General features: G+C 40.6%; 1 protein-coding gene across 1 annotated transcript in view; it reads left to right on the top strand.

Annotated features, from left to right (window-relative positions):
- STAP1 (signal transducing adaptor family member 1) overlaps positions 1 to 18,163 on the top strand; it is a 185,774-nt gene extending 167,611 nt beyond the window's left edge. The window contains exon 11 of the mRNA XM_075861585.1: positions 14,118 to 18,163. The gene's annotated coding sequence lies outside the window, so the exon portion shown is untranslated. The remainder of the gene's footprint in view (positions 1 to 14,117) is intronic.
- Positions 18,164 to 22,565: the final 4,402 nt, after the last annotated feature.

Raw genomic sequence — 22,565 nt, 5'->3', positions numbered from 1 at the left:
AAAATGGTTAAAGTGGATTGTGTGGAAGAGTTGTAATTTCAATAAAATAAATGTCTTTATGTCTCTGTTTTTTAATACTTCATTACCGCCTTAGTAATGGCAGCTGTCTGATTGAGAGCGTACATTACTAAGAAGGGGCTTAGTGTTAGCCAGTAATAAGGCTAGCACTAACCCGTATTATTACCCCGGTACGCACCGCCACCAGGAGTACTGGGAAGAGCTAGGTACGATCCAGCACCCGACTGTCTGAAGAGAAGGGTACTTGGGTGGCCGCAGGCTGGTAATATCAGGCTAGGAAGAGACAAAAACCATAGCCTTTCCCACCCTGGTAATGCTAGGCTGCTGCTGCTGCTTTATTGTATCTGGCTGGTTATGAAAAATGGAGGGGATCTCACGTAATTTTTTTTCTATTTTTTTTTTTTAAAAGACGTGGGGTTCCCGCTATTTTTCACAACCAGCCAGATACAATAAAGCAGCTGCAGCCTAGCATCCCCAGGGTGGGAAGGGCCATGTTTTTTATCCCTTCCCAGCCTGGTAAAACCAGCCTGTGGCCGCCCTGCTGCCTTACCGTCGCTTCAGATGGTCGGGTACTGGATTGTACTCCCCTCGCGGCAGTGAGAACCGGGGTAATAATAGGGGTTAGTGATAGCCTTTTTACTGGCTATCACTAAGACCCTTCTTAGTAATGGACGCTCTCAATCAGACAGCAGCCATTACTAAGGCCATAATAAAGTATTAAAAAACAGACAAGAAAAACTTTTATTGAAATCTAAACTCCCCCATGCAATCCTCTTTCACCATTTTTTTTTTTTTTTTTTAAAAGTAGATCATCGGAGTAGTCCAATGAATCTACGACGTAGTCCAAACGCTCCAGCGGAACCTACCAAAAAAAAAAGAAGTATAAAAATTTTAAAAACTTAAACATTTGCCACAATAGTCACTCAATATAACTATACTGTAATCACTTATATGGTTTGCAAATATCTTGTGTATAACTGGCAACTACCTCTATAAGGTCACTATATGGTGGTAATATTGCTCTATATATAGTATGATTTATTCACTAACAGTATGGTGGGTTTTTTCTGACACAATGTTGTAGTAATATGTGATCATGGTTTGGTAGTTTTATTCAGTAACCGTATGGAGGTATTATTCAGTAACAGTATGGGGGTATTATTCAGTAACAGTATGGGGGTATTATTCAGTAACAGTATGGGGGTATTATTCAGTAACAGTATGGGGGTATTATTCAGTAACCGTATGGGGGTATTATTCAGTAACCGTATGGGGGTATTATTCAGTAACCGTATGGGGGTATTATTCAGTAACCGTATGGGGGTATTATTCAGTAACAGTATGGAGGTATTATTCAGTAACCGTATGGGGGTATTCAGTAACCGTATGGGGGTATTATTCAGTAACAGTATGGAGGCATTATTCAGTAACAGTATGGAGGTATTATTCAGTAACAGTATGGAGGTATTATTCAGTAACCGTATGGAGGCATTATTCAGTAACAGTATGGAGGTATTATTCAGTAACAGTATGGGGTATTATTCAGTCACTATGTGGTTATGGTGTGGTGGTATTATTCAGTAACAGTATGGAGGTAGTATTCAGTAACAGTATGGAGGTATTATTCAGTAACATTGTGGGGGTATTATTCAGTAACAGTATGGGGGTATTATTCAGTAACAGTATGGGGGTATTATTCAGTAACAGTATGGAAGTATTATTCAGTAACAGTATGGGGGTATTATTCAGTAACTGTATGGGGGTATTATTCAGTAACAGTATGGAAGTATTATTCAGTAACAGTATGGGGGTATTATTCAGTAACAGTATGGAAGTATTATTCAGTAACAGTATGGGGTATTATTCAGTAACAGTATGGGGGTATTATTCAGTAACAGTATGGAAGTATTATTCAGTAACTGTATGGAGGTATTATTCAGTAACAGTATGGGGGTATTATTCAGTAACAGTATGGGGGTATTATTCAGTAACAGTATGGGGGTATTATTCACTAACAGTATGGGGGTATTATTCAGTAACAGTATGGGGGTATTATTCAGTAACAGTATGGAGGTATTATTCAGTAACAGTATGGAAGTTTTATTCAGTAACAGTATGGAGGTATTATTCAGTGACAGTATGGAGGTATTATTCAGTGACAGTATAGGGGTATTATTCAGTAACAGTATGGAAGTATTATTCAGTAACAGTATGGAGGTATTATTCAGTAACAGTATGGAGGTATTATTCAGTAACAGTATGGGGGTATCATTCAGTAACAGTATGGGGGTATTATTCAGTAACTGTATGGGGGTATTATTCAGTAACAGTATGGAGGTATTATTCAGTAACTGTATGGGGGTATTATTCAGTAACAGTACGGGGGTATTATTGGTAATGTTGGTCTTACAATCTATGTAAATTACTGTGGTGGTTGCTGTGGGGAAGTGTGAGTGGCAGTAGATGATCAGGCTAAGAGACAGTCTGCAGAGTGGCATGTGATGTACTTTGACATGTAGGTGAGACTTACGTGTGGTATGTGGGCCCATAACTTGTGTACAGCCCAGGGCCTAAGATCATATTAATCCACCACTGGCATCGAGCCAGCACAGGCAGACCACAACAATACAGCAGGTAGAGAAAAGAAACCGGCCCAGGATCTGCCGCTTCAAAACAGCGCTAAGCGCGATCCGTCCTGGACTGGCCTGAATGTAATTGCAGAGAGTGACGCCACAAATGAGACTGGCTGCCGAGGAGATATGGGGCAGTGCAGGGCAGACTGTACTATTTGCACTGCACTGATTGGCAGTAAGAATAATTCTTTAAATATTTTCCATACTTCAAACAGCACTTTAAGGCTATGTTCACACGGAGTATTTTGCAGGAGGAATATCTGCCTCAAAATTCCGTTTGGAAGTTTGAGGCAGATTTTCCTCTCCCTGCACGCCGATTTTCGCTGAGTTTTTCTCAGCGTTTTTCGCCCGCGGCGCTCAATGGCCGTGAAATACGCTTTCTCTGCCTCCCATTGAAGTCAATGGGAGGTCAGAGGCGGAAGCTCCCGAAGATAGGGCATGTCGCTTCTTTTTCCCGCGAGGCAGTTTTACTGCTCGCGGGAAAAAGACGCCGACGCCTCCTATTGAAATCAATGGGAGGCATTTTCGGGCCGTTTTTGCCGAGTTTTGCGACGCGGTTTCCGCGTCAAAAAACTCGGCAAAATACTCCGTGTGAACATAGCCTAAGGCTATGTTCACACTGAGTTTTTTGCAGGAGGAAAATTCTGCCTCAAAATTCTGTTTGGGATTTTGAGGCAGATTTTGTCTTTCCTGCACGTCGTTTGCTGCGATTTTCACCGCGTTTTTCGCTCACGGCCATTGAGTGCTACGGGCAAAAAACTCTGTGAAATACCCTTTCTCTGCCTCCCATTGATGTCAATAGGAGGTCAGAGGCGTAAACGTGCGAAGATAGGGCATGTCCCTTCTTTCTCGGGAGGCATTTTCGGCCGGTTTTTTACGAGTTTTGCGGAGCGGTTTCCGTGCCCAAAAACTCGTCAAAATACTCTGTTTGAACAGGTCCTAACAAATAAACATCAAATGTTTTCCTATTTCAAAAATGTATATATTGCTTGTTTGATGTGTACAGCTAGGAATGAGAAAACTCTGATAGATTTGGGGGGGGGTCGCCTTTTTATAGTTCGCCTCAGGCGGCAGACGGGCTAGGTTCACCCCTGGACACATCCCTTAAAAATTGAATACAGGTGTATCATTCAGTCCCATTGCCACAGGTGTATAAAATCCAGCACCCAGCCATGCAGTCTGTCTTTACATACATTTGTGGGAGAATGGGTCATTCTAAAGAGATCACTGAATTCCAGCGTGGTATTGTAATAGGATGCCAACATTGCAACAAGTCAGTTTGTGACATTTCTTTCCTCCTAGATATTCCACAATCAACTGTAAGTGGTATTATTACATAGTGGAAGCATTTAGAAACCACAGCAACAGCCATAAAGTGCAGACCACATAAAGTTACAGAGCGGGGTCACCGAGTGCTGAGGCGCATAGTGCAAAACGTCGCCAGTGCTCTGCTGACTAAACTGCAGAGTTCCAAACCTCCTCTGGCATTAACATCTGCACAAAAACTGAGCTTTATGTCATGGGTTTCCATGGCCAAGCAGCTGCATGCAAGTCTTAGGGTATGTTCACACGAGGGCGTCCGTAACGGCTGAAATTACGGGGATGTTTCAGCCTGAAAACATCCCCGTAATTTCAGCCGTCACGGCATGTGCAGGCGCTTGAACGCCGCGTCAATTACGGACGTAATTGGCGCTGCTATTCATTGGAGTCAATGAATAACGGCTCCAATTACGGCCAAAGAAGTGACAGGTCACTTCTTTGACGCGGGCGTCTATTTACGCGCCGTCATTTGACAGCGGCGCGTAAATTACGCCTCGTGTGAACAGACAAATGTCTGCCCATTCCTTTCAATGGGCAGATGTTTGTCAGCGCTATTGAGGCGCTATTTTCGGACGTAATTCGGGGCAAAAACGCCCAATTTACGTCCGTAAATAGGCCGTGTGAACATACCCTAACTTTACCAAGCACCATGCCAAACGTTGGATGGAGTGGTGGACTCTGGAGCAGTGGAAACGTGTTCTGTAGAGTGATGAATCACCCTTCTCAGAACCTTACCTGTCTGACTGCATTGTGCCAATTGTAAAGTTTGGTGGATAATGCTATGGGGTTGTTTTTCAGGGGTTGGCCTAGGCCCCTTAGTTCCAGTGAAGGGAAATATTAATACTTCAGCATACTAAGACATTTTGGACAATTGTTGCTTCCAACTTTGTGGGAACAGTTTGGGGGAAGTACCTTTTCTGTTTCAGAATGTCTATGCCCCAGGGCATAAAGCAAGGTCCATAAAGACATGGTTGGGGGAGTTTAATGTTGAAGAACTTGACTGGCCCGCACAGAGCACTGACCTCAACTCCATCAAACATCCTTGGGATGAACTAGAACAGAGATTGCGAGCCAGGCCCTCTCGTCCAACATCATTGTCTGCCCTCACAAATGCTCTTCTCGATAAATTGCCAAGAATTCCCACAGACACACTCCAAAATCTTGTAGAAAGCCTTCACAGTAGAGTGGAAGCTGTTTTAGCTACAAAGGGGAGACCAACTCCATATTAATGCGTGTGGATTTAAAATGGGGTTTCATAAAAGCTCCTGTAGGTGTCCCAATACTTTTGTCCATATAGTGTATATGACCAACTAGTACATGACATTTAGTTGTATGTTACCCACTGACTCCCATTGTAAAAAAAAAAACACCAACATATACCATGTGATAATCGACTATTTAGTAAAGTAAAATAAACGTATTTTTATTGGATTTTTATGGGTTTCATAGGTGGAGTGGAGCATCCTTAACACAAACTTTACCCTCTATACCTGTCAAGTTATTTTCACTAAAATTGCCGTGGGTGGAGAGAGGAGCAGTATTTGTGCCCAAAGGTGCTATTTATTTCTTGTTTACTGACCAGATTAATAAAAGTTTGACTTTAGTTGGTAAAATGAGGTTATTTTTATATTGTGTATGATTTTTTTGTGATTACTGTGGTATACAATTAAAATGTGTAACACAAAATAAAAAGTTTGGTCCTACATGTTTAACTAGATTGTCCAGTTTAAGCAAATTAATGTTTTGTTTTTTTTGTATAATTATGTTATAGAATTTTCCAATATACTTACTCACGGTTTTCAAGATCTCTGCTTGTTGTCATTAAAGAGGCTCTGTCACCACATTATAAGTGCCCTATCTCCTATATAAGGAGATGGGCGCTATAATGTAGGTGACAGTAATGCTTTTTATTTAGAAAAGCGATCTATTTTAAACCACTTTATGAGTTATTTTTAGCTTTATGCTAATGAGTTTCTTAATGCCGAAGTGGTCGTGTTTTACTTTAGACCAAGTCGTTACATACACAAACACTAACATTACTGTAGTGTCCTGATAATGAATATACATCACTACCATCCTGGACGTGATGTTTATTCAGAATCCTGACACTTCTGAATCTTTTCTGTGAGATTCCAGCAAGGCAAGCGTAATCTCGTTTGAAAGGACAGGTTACATCGTAATCTCGCGAGATTACGCTTGCCTTGCTGGAATCTCACAGAGACGCTACAGACGTGTCAGGATTCTGAATAAACATCACGTCCAGGTTGGTAGTGATGTATATTCTTTATCAGGACACTGCAGTAATGTTATAGTGTGTGTATGTGGCTGCACATAGAGATATAACTATATCGCTAGTGCAGTGTAAATGAATGGAGACAAGTGTATGACGCTGATTGGTCAGCGTCATACACTCCTCTGTAGAATGCCCACTTGGTCTAAAGTAAAAACACGCCCATTTGGGCATTAAGAAACTCATTAGCATAAAGCTAAAAATCGCTCATAAAGTGGTTTAAAATAGTTCGTTTTTCAAAATAAAAAGCATTACTGTCACCTACATTATAGCGCCGATCTCCTTATATAGGAGATAAGGCACTTATAATGTGGTGACAGAGCCTCTTTAACTGGTTGCCGACACAGGACGAGTATGCTCGTCCTGAGCGGCGAGCACTTCGCGCATTAGGACGAGCATACTCGTCCTGTGTGACAGCCGTCCCTGCCGTCTCTGTGTGTGCGATCGAGAGCGGGGCAACGGCTGTAATACACAGCCACGGCCCCGCTCTGACAGCGGAGAGGAGAGAAACATCTTCTCTCCGCTGTTAACCCTTTGAACGCCGCGATGACAGCTGATCGCGGCGTTCAAAGAGAGGGGACTGCACATTGATCGCGTCACAGAATATAACTGTGACGCGATCAAAGCCCACAACTCGTATGGCCAGACAGCCCAGGGTCCAGTGAAGGACCCCAGGGCTGTCTGAACATATTTCCTGTTGTTAGGGCATACTGAGGTATGTCCTAACAACTGCCTGTGTACGATCAGTAACAGGCTAATGTACTGGCATATAGATCTATGCCAGTACATCACAGTTACAAAATAAAAATCAAAATGATAAATCCCTTTATGGGATTAACAAAAAAAGTTAAATGAATGTAAAAAAAAAATAATGGTAAATAAATAAATAAAAAGTCAAAAAAATACAGAGAAACACACATTTTTTATAATAAATAAACTTTTTAAAATATAAGTCCCAAAACATGAAATAATATAGACATATTTGGTATCGCCACGACCGTAACAACGTGTACAACAAATGTATACCATTATTTATGATGATCGGTGTATGGTGTAAAAAAAAAAATATTAAAACTGCTGCGCAACTGCTTTTTTTCTTCATTTTAATCTAATTAAAAATTTATAGAAATTAAACGATAATGTATTTGTACCAAAAAATGGTACGTACATAAAGTACAACTCGTGCCGCAAAAAACAATGTCTCATACAACTATGTCGTACAAAAAATAAAAGCGTTATGAGCGTCGGGATGCAAAGAGGGAAATGTAAAAAAAATTGCTCTGTCCTCAAGGCTAAAATTGGCCGTGTCCTTAAGGGGTTAAGTAGGGACATTCATTGTTTACTTCCAGTGGAGAAAATTCTGTCCATGGTCATGTGATGGACACACAGGTGCACGGCTCATTATAGTATGTGTATCAGAGCTGTGTCTTCTAACGATCCCAACACCTGTGTGTCCATCACATGACCATGGACAGAATTTTCTCCACTGGAAGTAAATAATGAATGTCCCTACTGAGTAACCACAAGCAGAGATCTTGAAAGACATGAGGAATTAATACAGAAAGTATATTGGAAAATTGTATAACTTTAAATCATACAAAAAAAACCCCATTAATTTGCTGAAACCAGACAAAAGCTTTCAGGACAGACAAGTGGATATGCCATTACATGGATATATCCTGTTTATTTGCTGTGGTATCAGCATTTCTTTGATATGTTTCTAAAGCTAACCACATTTTTTCTCTATCTGTCCTTTTGCATTTCTGTAAAGTTATAAAATAATTAAAAATTCTGTTAAGAGAAGAAAGCTCTAAAAGTTTAGGATAATGTGTATGTTTTTCTTTTTTTTTTTTAATTACTATTAACCCCTTCCCGACATCCGCCATACATATACAACGCTGTCAGGAAGTGGTTCCCGCAAAGTGAAGTACAGTTACGTCGCGGTGATAGTGCGGGCTCAGAAGCTGAGTATGTTACAGCTGACACCCTGCTGTAACGGCCAGGACTGGAGCTAGTCTCCGATCTGGCCGATTAACCATTCAGATGCTGCGCTCAATAGAGTTTGCAGCATCTGAGGGTTTTTTAGCCAGCAGGCACCCCGGTGACGTTGGTATGGCAACCAAAGGCCTAACAATGGCCTCCGTGTCTGCCTTGTACGGAAGCCTCTGGCGGGTCCTCATGGGCTTGCGGTCAGTGTATGACTGACAGCTCTAATATACTTCACTATGTATGTAGTGCAGTGTATTTAGTCCCTAGTGGGACAAAAAAAAAAGTTAATAAAAGTGTTGTAAAAAAATAAAAAAAATGAAAGTTTCAAGTTAAAAAAAAACAAAATTGCTTTTTTTCCCATAAGTCTTTTATTATTGGAAAAAACGCAAAAAAAATTGAAAAAACTGTACATAATTGGTATCGCCGTGTCCATAACGACACAAACCATAAAGATATTACGGAATTTATACCTCACGGTAAATGTCGTAAAATAGTCACATTTACCCCAAAATAGTACCAATAAAAACGGCAGCCCGTCCCGCAAAACAAAAGACCCCTGACACAGCTTTATCCACGTAACAATAAAAAAATGACGGGTTTAGAATATGGCGACACAGAAAACAAATGACTTTTTTTTGCAAAAGCTGCACTACATGAAAAAAAAACTATATAAATTTGGTATCGTCGTAATCGTTTCTACCCGCAGAATAAAGTTCACATGTAATTCATGGCGTAGGGTGAATTCCGAAAAATATATATAAAAAAAGAAATAAAAAACTATTCCAGAATTGCTTGTTTTTGGTCATTTCTTCTTCCAAAAAATTAAATAAAAAGTGATCAAAAACTCGTATGTGTCCCAAAAAGGTAGCAATAAAATCTATAGTTTGTCCCACAAAAAACAAGCCCTCACATAGCACCATCAACCGAAAAAGAAAAAAGTTATGGCACTAATGCGGTGCTGAAAAAAACATCTCGATGCGCAGGCCGGAGGAGAACATTCCTTCAGTTTCAGGGCCATAGTATTTAGGAACTAGGAAGGAAAGGTACATATAACATCTGCTGGAAACGAGGGCGCACGTATTACACCAGGGAAACACTTTCCCAGCAAAATTTCCCAAACTACAAATGAGGAAAAGTCCCTAAATGTTGCAGTGTGTTACAAAAGGGGGATAAGAAAGAACACCGTTTATCAGTGCCACACCGGCTTGCGCATAACGGATTGCTTCACAGCGTAACACACATCTATGGATAATTGTATTATTTACCCCATTATTATACCCTCTTATTATGCCCTGATGTACTCAGCCCAGCTTACATATGCCCCCACATTCTAAACTGAAATACCAGTACTACTCAAACAGAACCACTACCAAGCAAAATCCATGCTCCAAATGGCGCTCCTTCCCTTCTAAGCCCTACAGTGTGCCCAAACAGCAGTTTACGTCCATATATATGGCATCGCCATACCCGGGAGAACCCGCTTAACAATTTATGGAGTAAGATTCTCCAGTGACACAAGCTGGGCACGACATATTGAGCAGTGAAATGTCGGATTAGTGGAAAAATTGCAATTTTCACTTTGCATCATCCGCTGTGTATTCATTTCTGAAAACCACCTGTAGGGTCTAAATGCTCACTACACCCCTTGATAAAATGCATCTATGGGTTTTTATTTTCTAAAATGAGGTCACTTTTTTTTGTACATCAGGGGTTTTGCAAATGCGACATGGCGTCTGCATACCATTACAGCAAAATCTACGTTCCAAAAGTCAAATACCACTCCTTTTCTTCTGAAACCACCCATATGTCCAAACAGCAGTTTATGACCACAGATGGGGTATTACAATACTCGGGATACATTGCTTTACAAATGTTAGGGTGCTTTTTCTTGTGGAAATTTAAAAAAAATAGTTAAACCTATATTTCATTGAAAAAAATGTTGATTTTCTTTTCACGGCCTACTTCCAATAATTTCGGGGGGAAAATGTGGTGTCAAAATGCTCACTATTTCCCTAGATCATTTCCTGGAGGGGTGTAGTTTGCCAAATGGGGTCACTTGTGGGGGGGGGGGGGTTTCCACTGTTTTGGTCCCTCAGGGGCTTTGCAAATGTGACATGGCCTCCACAAACCATTCCTGCTAAATTTGAGCTTGAAAAGTCAAATGGTGCTCCTTCCCTTCTGAGCCCTGTCGTGTGTCCAAACAGCAGTTTATAACCACATATGGGGTATTGCTGTACTCGGGAGAAATTGTTTTACAAATGTAGGGGTGCTTTTTCTCCTTTGGTCTTTGTGGAAATTAAAAAAATTCAAAGTTTTTTTTTTTTTTTAAATTTCATTTTTCATTTTCACAGCTTAGTTCTGATAAAATCCATGAAAGACCTGTGGGGTCAAAATGCTCACTACACACCTAAATTCCTTGTAGTTTCCTTGTGGGGTATTATTTGGGATGTTACCTTTGTTTTGGTACTACAAGACCTCTTCAAACCTGACATGGTGCCTAAAATATAATCTAGTAAAAAGAAGGCCCCAAAATCCACTAGGTGCTCCTTTGCTTCTAAGGCCGGTGCTTCAGTCCATTAGCACAATAGATCCACATCTGGGATATAACTGCAGAATATGTGTAATACATTTTTAGATGTATATCTCTGGTAAAACCTTCAGTGTTACAGAAAACAATGGATTAAAAATGAATTTCTACAAAAATAATGAAATTTGTAAATTTCACCTCTACATTGCTTTAATTCCTGCGAAACGCCTAAAAGGTTAAGAAACGTTCTAAATGCTTTTTTGAATACTGAAGTGGTCCCTGAAAAAATAACCTTTTCAAATTTTATTGAAAATGTGAGAAATTGGTACTAAAGTTACAAGCCTTGTAACGTCCTAGAAAAATAAAAGGATGTTCAAAAAACGATACCAATCTAAAGTAGACATATGGGGGATGTTAATTAGCACCAATTTTGTGTGGTATTACTATCTGTCTTACAAGCAGATACATTTAAATTTATAAAAATGCTAATTTTTGCAATTATTCGGTAGATTTTTTATTTTTTTTCACAATTAAGGACTGAATGTATTGACCAAATTTTACCACTGACATAAAGTCCAATGAGTCACAAGAATCGCTTGGATAAATCAAAGCATTACAAAGTTATTACCACATAAAGTGACATGTCAGATTTTAAAAATGAGGCTCTGTCAGGAAGGTCAAAACTGGCCACAGTGGGAAGGGGTTAAAAACAGATCCTTGTGCGTGTGTAGAGGGGGTTATACCGGATAAATGACATTCCAGTATCAAGTAGCTGAGACGTGCTTTTGTAAGTTGCTTGCAATGGCAAAGAAGGGTGTGGTATAGAAGCACGTTCATGCCAAGAGTGCAACACAGGCTCTTACAGAACATTTGTTTGCTTTTTTGTGTTGGCATTTTTTCCACTGCTTACTTATAACCTTGGTGTATTAGAAAATTAAACTAGTCCTAATGTTGATAGCTAACCATATTTACATAAGTCAAATAACACCAAGATAAGATTAATTCAGCTACAGGGCTTTAACATTGTAATAAGGTCAGCACACAAAATGGTGCAGCAGGGAACTGCAGTAAGGACATGTTTACACAGCATATTTTCAGGCGTATTTCGGAGCATAAAATGGTTGTACGATGCTCCGAAATACACTTAAAAAATACGCCTGCAAGCAGGTTCCCATTTATTTTCAATAGGAAATACACTGTGTACTTCCTATGAGGCTTTTTATTACGCTGCTATATTAAAGAAATGCCTCATACAAATACACTTTAAAGAGGCTCTGTCACCAGATTTTGCAACCCCTATCTCCTATTGCAGCAGATCGGCGCTGCAATGTAGATAAGAGTAACGTTGTTTTTTTTTAAAAACGAGCATTTTTGGCCAAGTTATGACCATTTTTATATTTATGTAAATGAGGCTTTCTAAAGTACAACTGGGCGTGTTTAAAGTAAAAGTACAACTGGGCGTGTATTGTGTTCGTTACATCGGGGCGTTTTTACTTCTTTTACTAGCTGGGCGTTGTGTATAGAAGTATCAGCCACTTCTCTTCACAACGCCCAGCTTCTGGCAGTGCAGACACAGCCGTGTTCTCGAGAGATCACGCTGTGTCGTCACTCACAGGTCCTGCATCGTGTCAGACGAGCGAGGACACATCGGCACCAGAGGCTACAGTTGATTCTGCAGCAGCATCGGCGTTTGCAGGTAAGTAGCTACATCGACTTACCTGCAAACGCTGATGCTGCTGCAGAATCAACTGTAGCCTCTGGTGCCGATGTGTCCTCGCTCGTCCGACACGATGCAGGACCTGGGGCAGGAAGTGAGTGACGTCACAGCGTGATCTCTCGAGAACACGCTGTGTCTTTGCACTGCCAGAAGCTGGGCGTTGTGAAGAGAAGTGGCTGATACTTCTATACACAACGCCCAGCTAGTAAAAGAAGTAAAAACGCCCCGATGTAACGAACACAATACACGCCCAGTTGTACTTTTACTTTAAACACGCCCAGTTGTACTTTAGAAAGCTTCATTTACATAAATATAAAAATGGTCATAACTTGGCCAAAAATGCTCGTTTAAAAAAAAACAAAAAAACTTTACTCTTATCTCCATTGCAGCGCCGATCTGCTGCAATAGGAGATAGGGGTTGCAAAATCTGGTGACAGAGCCTCTTTAAGGGTATGTGCACACACACTAATTACGTCCGTAATTGACGGACGTATTTCGGCCGCAAGTACCGGACCGAACACAGTGCAGGGAGCCGGGCTCCTGGCATCATAGTTATGTACGATGCTAGGAGTCCCTGCCTCGCTGCAGGACAACTGTCCCGTACTGAAAATATGATTACAGTACGGGACAGTTGTCCTGCAGCGAGGCAGGGACTCCTAGCGTCGTACATAACTATGATGCCAGGAGCCCGGCTCCCTGCACTGTGTTCGGTCCGGTACTTGCGGCCGAAATACGTCCGTCAATTACGGACGTAATTAGTGTGTGTGCACATACCCTAAGAAAAACAAGTGACATGTCACTTCTTTATACGTTTTACAAACTGATTTTTCAGATTTTCCTTTGACACTTCAAACATAAGTCTCGATTGTGAAAATCCAAAACATTTTGAAAATCAGCTTAAAAAGCCCAGATTTTTCCTTTGTCGTAAAATCAGCCTCGTATTTTTCAACCTGAACATATGCTGTGTGAACATGTCCTAATACTGCCCAATTATCTGTCTTGAAAGTTACATATGGTGTGATAATGGTGCTTTTTCTCATTTCAAGAAAACCTGCACTCTTAAATAAAACAAACGGAAACCATAGTCGACTACGGTATTGATTCCATCAAAACAATGAAACCCTTACACAACAGTGACAAACGGAAACCATTTGCACCGGATCCGTCACCATTGAAATCAATGGTCATCCAAACGGAAACCTATGGTTTCCATTTGTTTCAGTCTGGATTCCATTCATGGATAATAAATATTTTCCACAACTATTTGAGTTGTGGAAAATATTTCCCATTGGACATTGCAAATTTTTTCGCAGCATAATTTTACGCTGCGGAAATACAAGGCAAATACGCCACGTGTGACTGCACCCTTTCAGTGTCAAACCTGTGCCGATGTCAGACTGTGTAGAGACACACTTTATCGACAAGTGGAGTAGTAACGCCCAGTTCTCAATTTATTCAGACATTTACATGAGGAATGGCACAATGCCACAATTGGGTGTCAGGAGAGGTGACCAGTTCTCTTTAACACAAAGTGACGTCTAAAAGTTGTGCCGTGACAAACACAGGACCGCTACATCTGTTGAATAGGGTCACAGTAATTAAAACTATCTCTTTATATTTCAGGAGACATCACCGTGGAACAAGATGTTGGATTAAACAATATGGCAAGAAATTAAAGAAACATTTATATGTATTTAAAGTAACAAAAAACTTCTTCCATGTCAATAATTACTTTTTTTTTTATGGAGTGTACCAAACAGAAGCTTATCAGAAATGGGGAAAAAGAACATAGAGTAATGCTGTAAAGCTGACGCTCACTGTATGCCTCCACAGTGCCCCATATCCATATACGCCAACCTGTTTGTTTTGGAGGCCAACCACAGAACCACCGTTGTCACTGCTCCAATGATCTCCTATCAGAGCACATTTACTTATTACAATCCTTTCCCACTCAACCTCTACTCCTGGGTGTCACCTTGTAATCTTCAGAACACAAAAAAATTAAATACTCTATGCATATGGGAAAACAAGTGTTCTGTACAGGTGTCCATACTAAGCACGCAGCTCCAAAATGTTGTTTTCTATGTAAGAAAATGTTATATGTGTAAAACAGCTGACACAGATGTTAGAGCCTGTTCACATCAGCATTTGGTTTTTCCACTCATTGATTCCTTTCGACCTTTCCGTCTGAGGAACCGATGAACGGAAAACCGAATGGAAAGCCGAACGGAAACGATAGCTTCCGTTTGCATTTCCATTGATTTCAATGGTAATGCTTCCGCTGCAGTTAGTTTCCGTTCCGTAAAGTTTCCATTTTTTTCACAGACACAAAAGTGCTGTCGACTACATTATTATTTCCGTGCCAGTGTTTCACCGGCCAGTATCATTTTGTAGATGTTTTTTTCTGCTGTTTTTGAAGTCCTTTAGTGAAACCTATTGAAAAAAAAAGCCACACCAGAGCATACTGCGATTTAAAAAAACAAAAACTGACAACAAAAACGCCACAAAACAAAATGCAGTGTATGTATTGCATTTTATATTTGACTATAGACTTTAACGTAACATCTGGCCCGAACAAAAAACAAAATAAAACGGTTAAAAATACCACAAAGAAAGGGCAGAAAAATGCTGTGTGTGAATCCAGCCTAAGGCCGGGTTCCTACGTAGCGTAAACGCTGCAGAATTTCCCCAAAAGAATTGTGTGCGGAAATTCCGCAGCATTTACAGTAGCAGCAAAGTGGATAAGATTTAGAAAATCTCATGCCCACCCTGCAGGAAAAAACCCCACTGTAAACGTTCATAAATTGACCTGCGGGTGGAATTTAAATCTGCAGCATGTCAATTTATGCTGCGTTTTCATAGTTTTCCCTGTTGAATTCAATGGGGATGCAAAACCTGCAACAGAAAGCCAAGCGGTGCGACTTTTGCAGCGGAATCGCAGCGATTACGCCGCAAAAAAGACAAACTTTCATACTTACCCAGAACGCCCTGCTTCTTCCTGCAGTCTGGCCTCCTGAGAGGACGTTTCATACCCTGTGACCGCTGCAGCTAATCAGCGTCATGTGGCCTGCAACGTCATCTTAGGAGGCTGGACTACATGCAGAAGAGAGGGAGGCGGTAAGTATAAACGTTTGTTTTTTTTTGTACCGCTGCTTTCCGCAGCAGAAATTCTGCCCAAAAAAATAATAATAAATAAATAAATAAATCACACCAGAATATGCTGCAGGTTCCAGGTCGAAAATGCGTAGTTTTTCCTACACACACAGGCAGGGTTCAGACGACCTATTTTCAGACGTAAACGAGGCGTATTATGCCTCGTTTTACGTCTGAAAATAGGGCTCCAATACGTCGGCAAACATCTGCCCATTCATTTGAATGGGTTTGCCGACGTACTGTGCCGACGACCTGTCATTTACGCGTAGTCGTTTGACAGCTGTCAAACGACGACTCGTAAAATGACTGCCTCGTCAAAGAAGTGCAGGACACTTATATACATTATATGCAGGACACTTCTTTGAAAAGTAATTTGAGCCGTTTTTCATTGAATTCAATGAAGAACAGCTCAAATGTTCGGCCGTCAAAGACGCCTCGCATAATGCGAGGAGGAGCTTTTATTTCTGAAACGACGCAGCTGTTTTCTCCTGAAAACAGTCTGTCATTTCAGACGTAAAAGGCAGCTAGCGTGCGCACATACCCACACAGTTTTTACTGCCGTTTTAAAATGCATGAAAAAAACGTTTTAAGTGTGGTTTATTCTTTCAAGTGTCATCTTGTATGTGCATTTTATTTCTGTAGTTTTTAAAGTTCTATACAGAAGACTATAAGAAACGCTATTGAGAGCAAAAACACCACAAACCAAAATGCAGTCCATGTAGTGCATTTTATATTTGACTATAGACTTTAATGTAACATCTGCAGATAAAAAAGCAGCAAAACGCTGTGTGTGAAGGCAACCCTGATACTGTACATTCTGTATTATCAAAGGATACTGGACATTAGAGCAACCAATCAATATTATTTTCGAAAATAAAAATGAGACACACTGGGTGCTTGTGGATAGGTCATCAGTTTTCCGTGCCCGGACAACTCCTTTAAGAAGTCTATGTAAAACCACAGATTCCACATTGGGATATCAACATGAGTTGAGCCACCGTGAAAATATATATCCGCACAAAGTAACAAATAAATCACTCACTTCTGTGTCCAAGACACAGATTGGCCACATGCGCATGTGCGGATCTGCCATGACTAATCAGCAGCATAATACAGTACTAGCAAAGTAAATGAGAGCCCAAGTAATCTTATCTACAATTACATTTTTACACATGTAAACTGACCTGCGTTGCAGATTTTAAAATCCGCAACACGTCAATTTATCTTGCATTTTCGTTCTAGAATTGTATCTGACCAGTTTAAAAAAAAAAACGCATCAAAATCCGCAGTGTAAAATCCGTACCTAAAACTGCAATATTAAGGCCGGATTTCTACAGGTCGGATACGCTGCGTGAAAACTATGCAGCGTATCTGACCTGGAACCCGCAGCACATTCAGTCCGTAAAACCGCACCACATTGTGGTGCGGTTTTTCAGGTGGACTTTCCGTTGTGGAAAGCTGCGCTGAAAAAAAAGTTTATACTTACCCCCTCCCTCTCTTCTGTGCGCAGTTCGATCTCCTAAGATGAGGTTGCTGGTCATGTGACCACTGCAGCGGTCACATGGGATGAAACGTAATCCCAGGAGGCCGGACTGGAGAAGAAGCAGGGAATTCTCGGCAAGTAGAACTTATTATTTTTTTTTCTTACTTGCAATTTTTGTGATGATTCCGTAACACTTGACTTTCTGTTGCGGGTTTTGCAACCCCATTGAATTCCATGGGGAAACTCCAGCATAAATTGACATGTTGCAGATTTAATTTCCACACCGCAGGTCAATTTATTAACGTTTACACTGCATTTTTTTCTGCAGCTTTGGCATGAAATTTTCTAAATCTCATCCACTTTGCTGCTACTGTAAACGCTGCGCCATTTTTGCAGAATTCCGTCTCGTTTACGCTAAATGGGAACCCGGCCTTAGGCTGCATTCACATTGCGCGTTTTTGAACACGTGCATCCGTAGCCGTTCATAATTGCAGAAGCGTTGCTAAGCGACAGCAGGGGATTCTCTAAGAAAATGGCGTCTGAGCGATCATGTGACCTTTTCAAAGGTTTGGGACATGTTGATTACATAATTAGTTTTCCTTTTTTTTGCGGATCCGTAAATAAGGATGCGCTATGGACTATTTGCAGACAGTGTGCCATATATGCGGATGACTTGTGGATGACTACAGATCCATATTTGCGGACAGCAAAAAACACTACGGTCGTTTGCATGAGGCCTAAAGGAATTAATAAGCAATTACTTAAATTATCTTCAGCTTGACATAAATTAAAATAAAAAATAAATGGTCATTAGCAAAAAATATTGTGTGTATAATAAGCTTTGTGTTGACAGAAACATTATATACTTTGTCAAAACGGTGTCAACATATACTGGGCCCCACGAGTTGTGGTTCATATGAAGGTCCTACTGATATGTTTAACTGAACACCACTGCAGTTTAAGCTACTGCTATCACATTTCTGATTATCTATGTAACATAAGTATCCAATAAACGAAACAGCATTAGTAAGAAACTAGACTTGTGTCGTATTATTGTATATGCCCATATTTAAGGAGCACCTGTCACTGTAACAGGCCTCGTAAAATAAGGACATCAGGGTCATCTGATAACCGAATAAAAGTAACGGTTAAAATTACACCCACAAAGCAGTTCTCCAAAGTGCCAAACAGGGAGCTGTAAAAGGAAGCACTTTGAAGTGTCACATGATCCTTTTCAGAGCTGTTGACTATCTAATTGGAATCATGTGACTCCACACAATTAGTAAGTGATTTCTTATCATCCCCTCCGTTTAGCACTTTTAGGGGCGATTTGGTGAATGCTATTAAATTTAATAGAAAAGCTTGATCAGCTCTTCACACTGATGCTCGAATTAAAAAATTCCCCCATAGTAATGCACCCCTGCTCAGGGCCCCCTTCTTTTAGCCCAAGAGAAGAGTTGCAGGAGAGAGGGTCCTCATTTGGAGTTGAACATTGAGGCATTTAATAGGTTAAAGTAAGCCTTAAATAACACAGAGAGTGCCACAATATACTAGCCCTTCTCAATGAATTAGAATATCATCAAAAAGTTAATTTATTTCAGTAATTCAATTCAAAAGTGAAACTCATATATTATATAGATTCATTACACACAGAGGGATCTATTTCCAGCATTTTTTCTTTTAATGTTGATGATTATGGTAACAGTTAAAGAGGCTCTGTCACCAGATTAGAAGTGCCCCATTTCCTACATAATGTGATCGGCGCTGTAATGTAGATAACAGCAGTGTTTCTTATTTAGAAAAACTATCTATTTTCATCAAGTTATGAGCGATTTTAGCTTTATGCTAATGACTCTTAATGCACAACTGGGCGTGTTTTTACTTTTGGCCAAGTGGGCGTTGTGGAGAGAAGTGTACGACGCTGACCAATCAGTGACCAATCAGCGTCGTACACTTCTCTCCATTCATTCTCTCTGCACATAGTGATCCTGCGTTGTTCACTATGTGCAGCACATACACACATATTAACATTACTGAAGTGTCTTGACAGTAAATAGACATCGCGTCCAACCAGGACGGGATGTCTATTCACAATCCCGACACTTCGGTAACGTTTGCGTGTGACTTACAGCACAGCACATCGAGATCACGTTGTGATGTCATTTACAGCGTGATCTCGCGAGATTATGCTTGCTGTGCTGTCAGTCAAATGTTACCGAAGTGTCGGGATTGTGAATAGACATCCCATCCTGGTTGGACGCGATATCTATTCACTGCCAAGACGCTTCAGTAATGTTAATCTGTGAGTATGTGGCTGCACATAGTGAACAACGCAGGATCACTATATGCAGAGTAAATGAATGGAGAGAAGTGTATGACGCTGATTGGTCACTGATTGGTCAGCGTCGTACACTTCTCTCCACAACGCCCACTTGGCCAAAAGTAAAAACACGCCCAGTTGTCATACACTTCTCTACACAACGCCCACTTGGTCAAAAGTAAAAACACACCCAGTTGGGTATTAAGAAATTCATTAGCATAAAGCTAAAATCACTCATAACTTGGTGAAAATAGATTGTTTTTCTAAATAAAAAACACTGCTTTTACCTACATTACAGCGCCTATCACATTATGTAGGAGATAGGGCACTTATAATGTGGTGACCGAGCCTCTTTAATGAAAACCCAAAATTTATATAAGCCCAATTTAAAAAATTATTTTTAATACCGAAATGTTGGCCTACTGAAAGTAGGAATTAGATCTACCAGTAATTGTATTTCTAGGAATCCATCATGACAGCACCACAGGAGGTTGTCTTTCTGTCCCTATAGAGGTCAATAGGGCAGAGAGGTTAAAAGGCCCCCCCCACCACCCACTTCCCAGTGTTTTTCAATTACCACACCAGGATGAATGCAGGGGGGGGCACAGAGTCCTTGGAACTTGTAGGCTTCTTGTCTGGTAGTTTTCACCCATCCCGCTAGAGAGCCTTTTGAGGCTCTCTTTCCTCTATACTTTCCACCATATAGGACAAATAGATTTTTATCTGGTCTCCAAGAGGAGGTTCTATCCAGATAATGAAAAATTGTTCGCCTGACATTCAGGCAATGGCACTTTTCTTCTTGTTGGTCTTTTGGATCTGGACAAAAGGAAGGTAGAATTATTTCTTGGTCTCTATGGAAGGTAGTAGGCACTTTCAGAATAAAAGAAGGGTCTAGTTTTAGAATGATCTTTTCTTGAATATTTAGGTAGGGTTCTATGATCGAAAGAGATTGGATTTCTCCAATCCTTCTCGCTGATGTAATAGCGACTAAAAACGCAGATTTTAGAGTTAAAACATTTATATTAATTGAGTCGAGAGGCTCAAAGGGAGGATCGCAAAGAGCCGTTAGAACTACATTTAAATCCCAGGTAGGTAACGATTTCTTTAGGGAAGGTTTCAATTTAGAAATTGCTTGAGTGAATCTTCTGATCCACCGATGTTCAGCTAAGGGAGTATTGATAAAGTTGCTTAGAGCTGAAATTTGCACTTTTAAGGTACTAGGGCTAAGCCCTTTTTTTGAATCCTGATTGTAAAACAAATCTAGGATCTTCACGATGTTAGGAAGAAAGGGGTCTGGTCCTGGATCTCCATACCAGGAACTGAATGTCTTCCAAATTTTCTTATAGCTTTTCGCGGTTAATTTTTTAATGGCTTAGTAAGATAGTTGAAATTACCTAGTCTGACAGACTGTGGTTCCTCAGGATCTGCCTTTCAGGATCCAAGCTGACAACTTCAGAGTTTCTACTCCTTGAAAGAATAAGGGAGCTTGGGAGAGAAGGTTCTTCTTGACTTGGAGCATGATAGGGTCTTCCAATGCCAAGTACTTTAGGATTGGAATAGGGCTTGAAGATAAGCGTGTCACTGCCATTGTGTTGTCCGATAAGATTCTTACGTGCATCCCTTTTATGATGGGCATAGCTTTTATGAATGTTTCCCATACGGCTTTTAGTTCTCTGAAGTTTGAGGACATAATCTTCATCTGAGTAGGCCATGTGCCCTGAAAATTCTTGTCTTGGACCACAGACCCCCTGCCATGTTCACTGGCATCTGTGGTAATTACCACATAAGGAGAAGTTTTCCATTGGACCCCCTTGCATATGTTGTTTGGGCAGAAACACCAGTGGAGAGATGACTTCACTGTCTCGGGAATCAGAATTTTTGAATTCAAGGAGTTTCTGATCCCACTGGGATAGGATTAAATTCTGTAAGGGTCGGGAGTGGAATTGACTCCATGGAATGGACTGTATGCAAGACGTCATCAAACTCAACATCCGCATTCCTTCTCTTATGGAACAGCTTTTTTTTTTTTACCCCAAAATGTCCTCACTTTGGCCTGTAGAGGTATTTGTTTCTCCCTTGGGAGGAAGAAATGTTGGGGGGAGGAGTCTAACAGCACTCCTAGGAAGATCTTCTGTTTTTAGGGAGGAAGACTTGACTTTTCAAAGTTGATTATCCATCCCAATTCCTATAGTAGGGAAAGAACCTGTAATCGATGGTTGTTTAGTATAGATGAAGTAACTGCGGTCAGCACGAAATAGTCTAGGTATGGGATGATCACTATGTTTTGACTCTTTAAAAATGCCATAATCTCCGCCATCATTTTTGTAAATATTCTGGGGGCAGAGGAAATGCCGAAGCGGAGACAGACAAATTGAAAGTGAAGAACAGAAGGACTGTCCTGAATCGCAAATCTGAGGAATCTTTGGTAAGCTGGGTGGATAGGGACGTGATAGTATGCATCCTTTAAATCTATCGTACACATTAATGCTTCTTTCCTTATTAGAGGAGTAGTCGATCGGATAGACTCCATTTTGAACCTGCGATATTTCACCCATTTGTTTAATATTTTCTGGTTGATGATAGTCCTGTAAGAACCATTTGGTTTTTTGACCAAGAAGATTTTTGAGTAGTGGCCCTTGAATCTTTCGTTGTGGTGTACCGGTGTAATCGCTTTTAATTGTAGAAGTTTCTGGACTTCCAAGATGAGAAATTGATGGAGATCTCTTGATTGGTACTTGGTTAATAGAAACTTCTCCGGTGGAAGGGAGGAGAACTCTATCTTTTACCTCTGTGTTCTATAATTTGTAGAACCCATGGGTTCTGGATTATTCTGGTCCACTTTGTATAAAAATGTAGGAGTCTTCCCCCTACACTTCTGGCATCATTGCTTTGAGGGCTGGAATGAGTTATTGGATATCTCCTCGACCCCTTCCACCCTTGGGGTAACTCCAGAAGCCCGACTTTCCTTTACCTCTGTAGTTCTGTAACGTTGTTTGCCTCTGTTGGCGAAACTGAGGAGTCTTTTTAGGTTTCTCTTCTGGAAACCCCTTTTTCCTATCCGTTGCGCTTTCCAACATGTTATCCAGGAGAGGTCCAAACATCAGGAATCCTGCGA

This window comes from Rhinoderma darwinii, chromosome 1, assembly GCF_050947455.1.
Source record: "Rhinoderma darwinii isolate aRhiDar2 chromosome 1, aRhiDar2.hap1, whole genome shotgun sequence".
Classification (NCBI taxonomy): Eukaryota; Metazoa; Chordata; class Amphibia; order Anura; family Rhinodermatidae; genus Rhinoderma; species Rhinoderma darwinii.
The sequence above is the reverse complement of the archived record's forward strand: the minus strand, read 5'-3'. Positions and strand labels throughout refer to the sequence as shown.